Below are 13,571 nucleotides of genomic sequence, written 5' to 3' on the forward strand. Positions count from 1 at the left end.
TACCCAACCAAGATAGCCTAGGGTAGGCATTACCCATGGGCAACTTCAGGAGATGGGAAGAAGACAGAAAACTCTAAATGTAAACGGATGCAAGTGCCATTATGTGAACATTGGAAAATGATGAGTTGCTCCGTGCACTCTGTCGCACAATTATAATGGCTGAAGCATCATAACTTAAACACTGTCTTCTCCCTACAGACATGTCCCGGGAAAGGTAAAATGCCAGGGTCAATGAAACAGTGATTCCAGTGGCTATGAAAGGGTATTAACACAAGGGGGTCGCTGCACTAACCTATTTCCTTCAGGCCCCCTCTGGTTTTCCCCAGCTCTGTGATGGATTTTATGACTCTTAAGAAGGTGCAGAATGGATCCCGAGCTCTTCCTTGGCGGGTGTCGTTTCTGCTGCTGCTGCTGCTCCATGTTGTCAAACCAATCGTGTTTCAGTTCTTTCTTTCCTCTCTAGAGTAGGAGACGCTGCTCCCGAGAGGCGCCTGGCCCAGCGTGAGAGTAACTCACAGCACACGAAGCGGAGCTTAGCACGAGTCATGAACCCGGTGCCACAAGTGGGGCTCAAAGCAAGTATCTTAACCTGTGCTCAAATCTTCGGCGCTGTCAGCTGCAGTCACCATTCCTGATATGTGCAGGCCTCACCTCGGTGGGCCAGTTACCATGGGGTGTTTAAGTTCGGGGGCCCCATGACTTCGCCAAAACGTGGTTGCGCCGAGAAGCTACCCAATTAAACACTTTTATCCTTTCTCTGATATCAAAGTGGGCTGTCAGGCAAATGTTGGATAAAGCCAGTGAAACACTGCGGTAGCTGCCGATCAGGTTCCTGTCTGGGCCCCGGGCCGCTATGCCTGAAGTACCTCCTGTGGGGGCAACCCAAAGTTAGGCCCGAGAACACCCCCCGGTCCATTTTGTTGATGTCAGATTATGGCCCCAATTTCACGCTGATCTCGTTAGAATGTTCCTGAATGTAAAGTCGGTGCGAATGAGCGGAGATTAGTGTAAATAATCAGCACCCGAGGAAAGCGCCAAACTCGACACCGTTTATTTCTTTGAATATGAAAATTAAAATTTCAGCTCTCGTTTAATCATGGTTCATGTTTAAGAATCCACAATCGGGGGAGATTTTCCATTTTTAACCGGACTTGTATTGTGCCAGAATAATCTACTTAAAGGGTCAGCGAGGAGACTCTTTTTTTTAAATGTTGTAAAATTTGCACTCAGAACATTTGTAAAACAACTTTTTTTTGGCACCATCTCTGAACCCAGCACGATTACAGGACACTGGCATAAAGAAACTGGGAGTCAGGGCCAGTTTTGTGGGCGGAGTTACGTTTGAGTGAGATTCAAGATCTTAATCTCTAAAGTGGTAATAATACCAGCTTTATGCAGCAGGGCTGTTCTAAAGACAACAACTTGCATTTACATGGCGCCCCTTCCTATTCTTCCAACCCTCCGGGAACTCTGCAACCCCCCCAATCCTGACCTCTTGCACATCCCTGATTTTAATCACTCCGTTATTGCCATGCCTTCAGTGACCTGGGCCCTAAACTCTGGAATGCCCTCTCTAAAACTCTCAGCCTCCCTACCTCTCGCTCCTCCTTAAAAAGTTACCTCTTCGATCAAGCCTTTAGTTGTCTGCTCTAATATCTCCCGATGCGGCTCATTGTCAAATTTAGTTTGATCACGCTCCTGTGAAGCGCCTTGAGATGTGTTACTGCATTGAAGGCGCTATATGAATGCAAGTTGTTGTTTGGCCTGCCAGCATCAGAATTGAAGAAGCACCAGTATCAAAGGGTTAAAATGTGGTAATTCGTCAATCAATTCCCCCAAAACTGGTGAAAAGTACTGGATTTAGCAGATAGAGAGATTCATGGTAGTGAATACAAAATTTCCATGATATGCATTATGAACAGAATGTGCAGTAATGATAACGGTGAAACTGTGAATAAAATTGTTCAAAAGACAACTTTAAAATTTATAAAATTGCTTTGAAGACACTAGTTTCTCAGTCTGAAATGTAAAAGCTGTGCTGAGCTCAGTTCTAAGTGGCTTGTGATCCTGATAAGTCAGTCAGTCAGTCAGTGCAAGGCTGGGGCTCGATTAAGAGATATTTCAATATCTATTCAAAGGGCAGAAGTTTCATGTGGAAGAGATTGGGATAGGTTAACATATGAGGAATGTTTGAGGACTCTGGGTCTATACTCGATGGAGTTTAGAAGGATGAGGGGGGATCTGATTGAAACTTACAGAATACTGAAAGGCCTGGATAGAGTGGATGTGGGGAAGATGTTTCCATTAGTAGGAGAGACTAGGACCCGAGGGCACAGCCTCAGAGTAAAGGGAAGACCTTTTAGAGCAGAGATGAGGAGAAACTTCTTTAGCCAGAGAGTGGTGAATCTATGGAATTCATTGTCACAGAAGGCTGTGGAGGCCAGGTCATTGAGTGTATTTAAGACGGAGATAGATAGGTTCTTGATTGGTAAGAGGATCAAAGGTTATGGGGAGAAGGCGGGAGAATGGAGTTGAGAAACTTATCAGCCATGATTGAATGGCGGAGCAGACTCGATGGGCCGATTGGCCTAATTTCTGCTCCTATGTCTTATGGTCTAACAGTGTGGGCTAGGATCCAGACTTTCAGGAATGAGGGAATTCTGAATACCTGACATCAATTTTTGGGAATTGGGAAAATGTTGAGTAAAGATTTCACTGTACGAGGTGTGGGACGGGGAATTAAAAAGATTGTTTCACTTGGTGCCCTTGGTTGTGACTCGTTATCAGTTACCAAAGCAGCAGTAACTCATAGTGTGTTTAAGTTGGGTCCTGTTAGTATGGTACGCTCTGTATCTATGATTCTTAAAGGTCTAAAAGCTGGTATGGAAGAAATGTTTAAGGGGGAACAACAATGTGACGTATAAGTGAGAAAACTAGCATTTATTTGGCACCTTTCACAATCGCAGGACGTCCCAAAGCATTTTACAGCCAATGAAGTATTTTTAGAATTGCAGTTGCTGGTACATAGAAATTACAGCACAGAAATAGGCTATTTGGCCCAACTGGTCTATTCTCATGTTCCACACAAACCTCCTCCCGCCCTTTCCCATCTAACCCTTCTACCTTTTTATTGGTGATGTACTTATCTCGGTGCTCCTTAAATGCAACTGTGCTGTTTTCCTCACTGACTCCTTGTGATAGCGAGATTCGCATTCCAGCCAGTTTCTGGGTGAAGAGATTTCTCCTGAACTCCTTATTGTTTATTAGTAATGTTATAACGTAGAGAATAAAGTATTTAATAGTTATAGAAGCAGAAGCCCAGAATAGGACTACAAGGCAGGTCAGGCCAAGAAGGACAACATGACGAGGTTTCATCGGTGAGAAGTCAATTTAAAACAGATCTTATCCAAAGCTTCTCGATGTGAGCGGCCAGTGGCCGCAGTGCTGAACAATGACAAGGTTGAAAAGAGTAGGAGAAACGTGTAGGTTGTTGCTGAGAATCATCCTTAACCAGGCTATCAAACAACTACCAACATCCAGTCTCAAAATATCATTAGTGAGGGCCCAGGTGCACTTGCCTTGCCTTCTTTCTTGGTACAGATTGTGTGGCACATGGAGGGCCAAGGAAGGGAGTGGGGGAAAAAGCCCCTTAGTGTAAGAGTGATGCTCATTCTTTATTTTATTAAAAAGACAAGTACTAAAAGACATTTCTACAGTCCCTTTCACTGCCTCAGGATGTCCCGGATAGACTTTACAGCCAGCTATGTACTTTTGCAGTAGAGTCACTGTGACTCAATTTGATTCACACAGTTTCACTTAGGGCTGATTTTCCAAATATGCATCTTACATAGATCTTCTGAGATGCTCTGATAGGACAAAATTATTTATAGTACTCTATTTGACTGATGTAATGCACCCGAAAGGTTTATGTGCGGGTCCCTATGGAGCATGGCTATCGACGATGTTAGTTCATTGAAAATAGAAAATGCTAGAATGCTCAGCAAGTCGGGCACTATGCATGGAGAGACAGAGTTAATATTTCAGGTCAATGATCATTCATCAGAAGCCAGGCTAGATTGTAAATTGTGCTATTATGGACAGTGGACGGGGGTGGAGGCTAATGGGGGAAGTGATCCTGATGATATTTCCCTTCAGGAACCTGTCACTGGGATATGAAGACAGTAGCTGAGCATTGTTCATTCATTCATACATAGAGGAGGGGAGAGTGACCTTGTTAACCTTTTATTCTATAAAAGCCTTGATTAGATGGTAACTAGCTCCCTGCCCTGTCCTAATAGTTTGGATTTCAGCAGTTTGTTAGTGACTGATCTCAGCTTTACTAAACCGTGTGTTATGGGCCACAATCCTAGGTTAACAGTTCCATCTCTAGTTTCCCATAAAAACAATTGCTTGGTTATACTACAGGAGAAAAGGGTGCTGATTGGCTGGCAAGTCCACGGGGAGGTGGTGGCCTAGTGGCAATGTCGTTGGTCCAGTAATCCAGACACCCAGGCTAATGCTCAATAGGACACAGGTTCAAAGCCCACCATAGCAGCTGGTTAATAAATTAATAAATCTGCAATTGAAAGATCCTCTCAGTAATAGTGACCATGAAACTATTGTTGAGTGACCTCTGATGCCCTTTAGGGAAGGAAATCTGCGGCCTGGCCTACATGTGAGTCAATGCGGTTGACTCTTAATTGCTCTCTGAAATGGCCGCAGTTCAACTCAGTTGTATCAAACTGCTACAAAAATTTCAACAACTGGACCACCCAGCATAGACCTAGATACCGGAACCAACAATAACAAACTCAGCCCGGTTGCCCCTGCAAAATCCTCCAAACTGGGGGTTTGTGCCAAAATTGGGAGAGCTGTCCCAAAGACTGATCAAGCCTGACATTGCTTATAAGGTATAATTCCATGAGTATGACTATGTCCCAGATGCCACCATCCCAGAGATGGCAGCACAGTGGTATACAGTCAGGGGGAAGTTGCCCTGGGAGGTCCTCAACATCAACTGTGGACCCCACAAAGTCTCACGGCATCAGGTCAAACATGGGCAGGGAAACCTCTTGCTGGCTTCCACCCGCCTCTCAGCTGATGAATCAGTACTCCTCCATCTTGAACAGAAGCATTGAGGGTGGCAAGGGCACAGAATGTACTCTGGGTGGGGCACTTCAATGTCCATCTCCAAGAGTGGCCCAGTAGCATCACTACTGGCTGAATCCTAAATGATATAGCTGTTAGACTGGGTCTGCAGCAAGTGGTGAGGGAACCAACAAGAGGGAAAAAACCTACTTGACCTCATCCTCACCAATCTACCTGTCACAGAGGCATCTGTCCATGACAGTATCAGCAGGAATGACCACCGCACTGTTCTTGTGGAGACAAAGTTTTGTCTTCACATTGAGCATACCCTCCATCGTGTTGTGTGGCACTACCACTGTGACCAAATGGGACAGATTTCGAATAGATCTAGTAACACAAAACTGGGCATCCATGAGGTGCTGTGGGCCATCAGCAGCATCAGAATTGTACTCAACCACAGTCTGTAACCTCATGACCCTGCCTATCGCCCACTCTGCTATTACCATCAAGCCAGGGGATCAACCCTGCTTCAATGAAGATTCAGGAGGGCATGCCAGGAGCAGCACCTAAAAATGAGGTTACAACCTGGTGAAGGTACAACACCGGATGAATTGAATGCCAAGCTGTGGTAGCAACACGCAATGGACAGAGCCAAGCGATCCCACAACCAAGGCATCATATCTAAGCTTTGCAGTCCTGTCACGTCCAGTCAAGAATGGTGATGACAATTAAACAACTCAAAGGAGGAGGAGGAGGCTCCACAAATATCCCCATCGTCAATAAAAGCAAAATGCTGCAGATGCTGGAGATCTGAAATAAAAACAGAAATTGCTGGAAAAACTCAGCAGGTCTGGCAGCACCTGTAGAGAGAGAAACAGACTCTTCTTTGGAACACAAGAAGAAGTAGCCTATAGACCCCCCTGTTGCTTTCTCCATGGCAATGCCTCTGCTAATCAGACAACCAGTCAGCACCCTTTTCTCCTGTAGTATAAATTGCTGTGATCATTTGAAATTTGGCATTCTTGGGTTTGTCCTGATGAGTGCAAGATGAAAAACTTCAGCAACATGTCCCTCTTTTCAGCAATATTCAATTTCTCACTTGTACAGTTTCATGCTGCTCACCATGGGTTCAGTCAGTTTGTACCGAGGTTCCTAGCCTCTCCTTCTCTAAGCAAGTGGTTTTATTTGTTGTGGTTAGGGCAGGTGAAGAACATGCAACTAGTAACAGACAGGAAAAGACACATTAGTCCATTCCAACTTGATCCACATACTACGATAGCTTCAATCCACCCTCCACTCCACATAATCTCCTGGGAGAGCCAAAATGCTAGATTAAAAATCCAGGACAATTAAGGGAAAAGAAATCCCTGGAAGACTCCTGTCTATGTAAGCACTCAGGCCCTGACTAATGGTAGTCAGGACTCTGGGATGATCTCCAGCCCAGCTAGAAGAGAGGAAGGAGATAGGAGCAGCCATCAACTGCTTCTGGTCCACAAGTGACACTAGTGCAGTCGTGAAGAGATGAATAAAACTTTGCAACTGTTGATCATCACAATCTTAATTTGGACAACACAACATCACTGAGGAAGTAAAATGGTGTTGTCAAAACCTCTGAAAAGTGAGTGTGCTTGACTCCAGCTGGGGTTGCAAGATTGGTCCTTGACTTTTGCTGGGGGGAGGCATGGTGGTATTGTCACCGGACTAGTATTTCAGAGACCCAGGGTAATGCCCTGGGGTCCTGGGTTTGAATCCCACCATGGCAGATGGTGAAATTTTAGTTCAATAAAAATCTGGAATGAGAAGCCTGATGATGACCACAAATGCCAATTGTCATCTGGTTCACTTAATGCCCTTTAGGGAAGGAAATCTGCCGTCCTTACCTGGTCTGGCCTACATGTGACTCCGGACCCACAGCAATGTGGTTGACTCTTAAATGTCATTTGAACAAGGGCAATTAGGGATGGGCAATAAATGCTGACCTAGCCAATGAATAAAAAAAAATTGTACTTGGGATAGAGAAAAATACATCATATATATTGCCCGCCCCCCCTTGCTGGACAGTGTGCCAAAGTGGGGATTGGGGTGGATTGTGATGCCTCCCGCACTCAAATGGCCCATCCCAGTCACCATCAGAGATTAGCAATTTAGTTGAGGTAAGGGGGACTGCCAGTCAGTGTAGAACAATTCCTCTTGCACGAGTAACCACCTTCAAGGAAGAAAAGCTGATCTCCAATTACCACTGTGAAATGCCTCTGTAGTTTTCTAATTGTTAATTAAGTTGTAAGTTGGATGTTCAAGTTCATCAATTTGCCTAAAAATCTAAATATAAGTGTGGATATGGGTAGATGGAACATTGGATAGGGGAGTAATGATTGGTTGGTTCACAGCACAAGATTGAAAATCAACACCATTCAGGTTTTTTAATGCAATAACTGATTGGAAAGCCTTACCGACTCTGAACTCCAACCAGGTGCAGTTAGTCAAGGGGCCACGAGAGAAATTGGCTGCACAAAGTAATTAATATGGAATTATTTCAGAATAATTCTCTTTTTGTATTGGATATTCTAGTGCGGGGTGAAGTAGTTCTCTGGAGTTTGGGTGTAAACTTAGGGCTTTGCTCACTTGTGACACAGAAGAGGCTGCTTTCTACCGTCAGCCATTTTATAGACCAATGTGAGGCTCTTCAGAAAGAAGCCGTGTTTGTCCATTTCTCTAAATTGGAGGTATTTTCAGGAGACAGGCTCCCTAATGGACTATTGTTAAGGGTATAAGGTTATTGTAATAATCTGAGGAAGTTCAGAATAAAAAGGGGACTTATGATCAGTTTGAATTGATAGGCCCAGAGTCCATGTATGATTCTTTCATTAACAGGTCAGGCAGCATCTCTGGACAAACAGAGAGAGAGAGACATTAAACTCTATTTTTCTCTCTCTCCACAGATACTATTTTCTGATTTTATTTCAGATTGCCAGTATCCACAGCGTTTTGTTTTGATGATTATTTCTTATCGTGGACTCTGCCACTGAATTTCTGATACCCTGCTTGAGGGAGCATACTTCCTCCCTCCTAAACCTAACCCTCCCACCTCAAAAATGTCCGTCCTTATTCCTCTGTGTCCTCCCATTACCTCTGTTTAACTTAAATCATTGAAGAATGAAGCTCCCCTGAGAATGCATATGGTGCTGTATAAACGCACTGTGTCTCCTGCCAATGCAAGATGGCCACCGATGCCCATCTGTGCCTGTGCCCTTGTCTGCGCATGCACAAGAAACCAATGACGTCATTTGCAGGAGACAAAGTACCAGCAAAAACCTGACTGTGTTATGAAACTCCTCGCAGTGGTCCCACCAGCTACAAGAACATAACACACTGTGGCGTTTCGCAACAAACATTTTTGCAGATTTTTTTTTTAATAGTCTGCATCAGCTCCCCAGATGCCTGATGTAATTTTCCACAATTAGTGTGACATTTGAGTTGATTTCTCAGATTTACTTTCCTGGAAATTTAGCAAAACACAAAATTAAAAAAAAGCTGAGCGCGACGCTGAAAGCTTAACAACGAAACAGGGAAAAGGGTAAAATGCAGAAAGGATGACCTATAAACGGAAGGTGCTGGACAGAATGAGCAGGTCCTGCAGCATTTTGTGTAGAAGCTTGGGTTAACACGTCAGGGCACTGAACTGAAAGCTAAATCCCTCACCGAAGATATAATTGCAGCTTATTTTCCTGGCCGCTACCTGCTCCATCACTCACAATGATGTCATGGAGTAAACGGTACAGCTGCACATGCACAGTGTTGGCAGCAGACCGAGCCGTGTCAATGCAGGGGTGTTGAGTGGAGGCGGGGTGGGGAAAGTGGAAATTGTACTTTGGATCACATGGTCCAGATGGCTTTATTTTTCTTGATTCTGCCTTGGGATGTGGGCATCGCTGACGAGGCCAGGCATTCGTTGCCCATCCCTCATTGCCCAGCTAGGCCGTTTCAGAGGGCATTTAAGAGTCACGCACATTGCTGTGGATCTGGAGTCACATATAGGCCAGATAAGGACAGCAGATTTCACTCTCTAAGTGAGCCAGTGACCCAGAGGGGTCGATAGTTTCATGGGGCAGAATATTACTTCAGGCACGCGGCCAACATGCCAAGTGTAAAATGGCGCGTGATGATGTCGGGCGTGCATCCCGACTTCATTGCGCGATGTTGCATTCGGTGGGCGCACGCCGGAGTTGGCTACATGCCCGCCGATCATTAAAAGGCCTAGTAAGGCCATTAACAATCCAATTAGATTCAAATCTACACGGCCCATCCAGCCTTACGGTTGGCAGGAAGGCAGAAAGGCCAAGCGGTCTTTACATTTTTTTAGGAAACCTCATCCATGAGCGGGATGAGGTGTCCTAAAGCAAATGAACCATTAAATAAAAACTTTATTTTGGAATTAAAAACATGCCCCACTGCATGTAGCAGAGTCACATGAGGGGACATGTTTTATTCAATTTCTACTGTCTTCATTAATTTTTTAAACAGCGCTTCAAACTCCCCAAGGCAGATCCGTGCCTCAGGAAAGTTGAAGTGCTCTTTCTAGCGCATGCGCGAGCTGCTCAGGAGGCCCGCTTGCCCTCCCCCCCCCCCCCCCCCCCCCCCCCCCGCTCATACAGGCAGCGCTCGCAATCCACGCAGGGCGGGCATCAATTGCCCACCCGCGTGAAATCGCGATGCGGAGCCGAATGCGGGCGGCTGTCAGCTTCTCACCCGCCCCCGCTGAGCGCCCCCGCTGAGCGCCCCCTCTGAGCACCCCCGCCAAGGGCAAAATCCTGCCCATGGTCACCATTACTGAGAGTTCCATAACTATTAATTTGAACCCATGTCCCCAGAGCGTTAGCCTGGCCCTCTGGATTACTAGTCCAGTGACACTACCACTACGTCACCTTATGGTCTATTTCCATCAGTTTTAAAGCTAAACCCAAGGGTGCAGTTGTCGATTTTTGGAATAACTCAGCAAATTCAGTCAGTGTGTTTTCCTCACTGAAACAACCTGCACCGTTTCCTTAACAAAATACTGGATGGGAATATGAAATAAAAATAGGAAATGCTGGAAATATTCAGCAGCGGCTGTGGAGAGAGAAACAAAGTTAACATTTCGGGTCCGTGACTTTCCATCTGATGTATAATCGTGTGACGCTGTCACAGGAGTGGGGGACATGTCCATAATTTTTACAAAAATTTTAATGAAATTTTTTAAAACCTACATGAAACTTCATCCCGCCCGTGGATGAGGTTTCGTGCTTTTTCTAATGCCCGCCAGGGCTCCTGGCCTGCCCGCCGACCTTAAGGTTGGACGGGCAGGTCCATTGATTAGCTAAATGACTCTGTCAATGGCCTCAATTGGCCATTGACAGGTTGATGGGCGCTCAGCTGGTTTTGCTGCGCCCCTGCCTACCGGGAAAATTTAAATGGGGCGCGGTGATGTCGGGAGTTCCGCCTGATGTCGCCGCGCGTCATTTTGCCCCCCCCCCCCCTGCTCACCAATGGGAAAATCCTGCCCATAGGCTTGAACTTGACCCCAATTTGCACCTGAATTTTGATAGAGGCTTAGCAAAGATTTTCCTTAAGATTATAACATCTCACAGCGCGCACACACTTCAATACCACACACAAAAAAACACTTTAATTCCCAAGGACAGCTCTGAAGGGACAATGGCATGTTCCAAGAAAAATAGCTTGCAGAGTGCAGCAATGAAATGTAATTCTGGCCCTGTTTTGAGAAGCTTTTAAATCATTAACAGCAAAACGTAGAACAGGCATTGAAGACAGGAATGTAAAGGTACAAGTGATCTTTGAAAATAATTACTTGTAGTGTGGGCGGACAAGACGTTTGAGGAACCGCACATTTAAATGGAGACACTTTAAAGAAGATTTAATGCAATTGGAATGAGTTGAAAGTGGCGTGGGCCCCTGTAATCATGGAATTTGACACTAATTAGTGGGACAGTTTAGCATAATTGACCGTTCATTTCACAATTGAAATTTTTAACTGACCTGGGCTGTGATTAAGTTTGGTCTTTCCTGTGTGGAAATACTATACAAAGTGCAGTGCAACCTAATACCTAATTACCCTTGAGAAGGTGGTGGTAAGCTGCCTTCTTGAACCGCTGCAGTCCATGTGGTGTAGGCACACCCACAGCGCTGTTAGGGAGGGAGTTCCAGGATTTTGACCCAACGACAGTGAAGGAACGGCGATATATTTCCAAGTCAGGATGGTGAGTGACTTGTAGGGGAATTTCCAGTTGTTGGTGTTCCCATCTATCTGCTGCCCTTGTCCTTCGAGATGGTAGTGGCTATGGGTTTGGAAGGTGCCGTCTGTGGAGGCTTGGTGAGTTCCTGCAGTGCATCTTGTAGATGGTGCACACTGCTGCTACTGTGTGTCGGTGGTAGAAGGAGTGAATGTTTGTGGGTGGGGTGCCAATCAAACGAGCTGCTTTGTCCTGGATGGTGTCAAGTTGGAGCTGCACTCATCCAGGCAAACGGAGAGTATTCCATTGCACTCCTGACTCATGCCTTGTAGATGGTGGACAAGCTTTAGGGAGGCAGGAGGTGAGTTACACGCTGCAGGATTCCTAGCCTCTGATCTGCTCTTATAGCCACAGTATTTATATGGATAGTCCAGTTCAGTTTCTGGCCAATGGTAACCCCCAGAATATTAATAGTGGGCGATTCAACAATGGTAATCCATTGAATGTCAAAGGGAGATGGTTAGATTCTCTCTTGTTGGTGACGGCCATTGCTGGCACTTGTGTGGCTCGAATGTTACTTGCCACTTGTCAGTCCAAGCCTGAATATTGTCCAGGTCTTGCTGCATTTGGACATGGACTGCTTCAGTATCTGAGGAGCTGTGAATGATGCTGAACATTGTGCAATCAATCAGCAAACAACCCCACCTCTGAGCTTATGATGGAGGGAAGCAGTCGATGATGGTTGGGCCTAGGACGTTACCCTAAGGAACTCCTGCAGTGATGTCCTGGAACTGAAATTATTCACCTCCAACAACCACAACCACCTTCCTTTGTGCTAGGTATGATTCCAACCAGCAGAGAGTTTTCCCCCTGATTCCCATTGACCCAAGTTTTGTTAGGGCTCCTTGATGCCAAACTCTGTCAAATGCTGCCTTGATGTCACCTCTAGAGGTCAGCTTCTTTGTCCATGTTTGGGCCAAGGCTGTAATGAGGTCAGGAGCTGAGTGGCCCTAGTGAAGCCCAAACTGAACGTCATTGAGCAGGTGCCACCTGATAGCACTGTTCATGACCCCTTCCATCTCTTTACTGATGATGGAGAGTAGACTGATGGGGCGGTAATTGGCCGACTTGGATTTGTTCTGCTTTTTGTGTACAGGACATACCTGGACAATTTTCCACGTAACCGGGTAGATGCTAGTGTTGTAGCTGCATTGGAACAGCTTGGCTAGGGGCACGGCAAGTTCTGGAGCACAAGTCTTCAGTACTATTACCGGAATATTGTCAGGACCCATAGCTTTTGCAGTATCCAGTGCCTTCAGCCTTTTCTTGATAACATGTGGAGTGAATCAAATTGACTGAAGACTGGCATCAGTGATGCTGGGGACCTTCGGAGGGGGCTGAGATGGATCATCCACTCGGCGCTTCTGGCTGAAGATTGTTGCAAATGCTTCAGCCACATCTTTTGCATTGAGGTGCTGGGCTCCTCCATCATTGAGGATAAGGATATTTATGGAGCCTCCTGCTCCAGTAAGTTGTTTAATTGTCCACCACCATTCACAAGTGGATGTGACAGGACTGCAGAGCTTAGATCTGATATTTTGGTTGTAGAATCACTTAGCTCTATTTCTCTTTCCACAGATGATGCCAGACCTGCTGAGCATTTTCCAGCATTTTCAGTTTGGATTTCTGGTTTCCAGCCATCCACAGTATTTTGCTTTTAGACATCACAAATTGATGTGACAGGGTTGTCTCAAATTATGAAAAGACATGGACATGTTGGATAGCAACATTGGCTGGAATTTTCCAGCCCCTCACACCAGCGAGATCTTCTGTTCCCGCCGATGTGAAAGGGGGTTTCAATGGCTCGCTGGCCCCACCACAGGAGGAGGGCGGGGGGGGGGGCTGGAAAATTCCATCTTTTGCTTCCAATAGTTGAGAAGTCTAGAACAAGGGTCATAGACACAGTGAAATTTAGAACGGAGGACAAGATAAACTTGACGACCACGATATTGTGAGGTTGAGCATTCATTTTGAGGGTTAGGAGTGGCGCAGAAATTACAAGCTTTCAAGATTCAGATTGGAGACGTGGAGTTAAGAATGTGGGAACGGGGTGGGTAAACCTGATTCAAAATGTTTGCTTGTGCAGCGGGTAAAAGTCGAGGTAGGCTGGTGGGGCCAAGTGGCCTCATTTCGTATTTGTAACTTTGGCGTATTTCTAAGAAAAATCAGAAACTTCTTCTGAAAAACTTACATTAG

Source organism: Cetorhinus maximus, chromosome 12 (assembly GCF_964194155.1).
Source record: "Cetorhinus maximus chromosome 12, sCetMax3.hap1.1, whole genome shotgun sequence".
Taxonomy (NCBI): domain Eukaryota; kingdom Metazoa; phylum Chordata; class Chondrichthyes; order Lamniformes; family Cetorhinidae; genus Cetorhinus; species Cetorhinus maximus.